Raw genomic sequence first — 1,237 nt, 5'->3', positions numbered from 1 at the left:
GACTGAAATCTGTCCATTTACTTTTAAATCTACAATTCAAAAATGTGGGCAAAGACTGTGGGGGTCTAAATTCTTTTGGAAGCCACTCTGTATGCACACAAGCACACACAGACACACACAGTATATTACTGTATTTAGGCTACCACATTCCACTGTGTTCCATTACATTTCAACTGGCCTGGTTTGAAAGTTTGGTATATTTATTGCTTGCTGGCTTTACAACTCCACTGGATATATTGCTACTCAGATTCACCTACAGAGGGATTTTGCATTTGTATGCTGACTTCATTGCCATGTGCCAACACAATGGTGGGTGGCCACTTTTGATAGTGTTGCAGCCTCCCTGTGTAAAACACTTGATACTGTTGCCCCTCTGAAAAAGAAGGCAGTAAAACAGAGGAGGCTAGCCCCGTGGTACAGCTCACAGCTCCACTCCCTAAAGCAGCCACCATGAAAAATGGAAAGGAGGTGGCGCTCTACTAAGTCAGAAGAGATTTTCTTAGCCTGGACAGATAGTTTAATAACATATTAAAAGAAAGCCCTTCGCAGTGCCAGAACTGCATATTATTCATCACTGACAGAGGAAAATAAGAACAACCCCAGGTTTCTTTTCAGCATTGTAACCAGGCTGACAAAGAGCCACAGTGCTGTTGAGCTTAACCCTCCTGTTATGTTGTTCTTAATTGCAAAGTTAAAAATTCTAAAAACAATAATTAAAAGTATTTTATTGGTATGAAACTTCTTCCACTTGGCTTAAATATGTGGAATCAACATATAAAATGAAAATGGTTCATTTCACATATTTGCAACCTTCCCCTGCATGTTTATATTACAAAGATAGTTTGGGTCAATGTGACCCTGAACAGAAGAGGTGTCTCATGTTAGTTTATCAGCATTACTTCAAAAAAGAAAAGATTTCAAAAAGTAAAATAAAATTTTAAAAAGTCAGTCGTGTAAAAATAATGTATTTTATATGTAGGTCTTTCCAATGTACATTATCCATCCATTCCATCCATTTTCTTCCACTTATCCGGGACCGGGTCGCGGGGGCAGCAGTCTAAGCAAAGATGCCCAGACTTCCCTCTCTCCAGACACTTCCTCCAGCTCCTCCGGGGGAATGCCGAGGCGTTCCCAGGCCAACCAAGAGACATAATACCTCCAGCGTGTCCTGGGTCTTCCCCGGGGCCTCCTCCCGGTAGGACATGCCCGGAACATCTCCCTAGAAAGGGGGCCAGGA

The sequence above is a fragment of the Monopterus albus genome, unplaced genomic scaffold (genome assembly GCF_001952655.1).
Source record: "Monopterus albus unplaced genomic scaffold, M_albus_1.0 scaffold170.1, whole genome shotgun sequence".
Taxonomy (NCBI): Eukaryota; Metazoa; Chordata; class Actinopteri; order Synbranchiformes; family Synbranchidae; genus Monopterus; species Monopterus albus.
The sequence above is the reverse complement of the archived record's forward strand: the minus strand, read 5'-3'. Positions refer to the sequence as shown.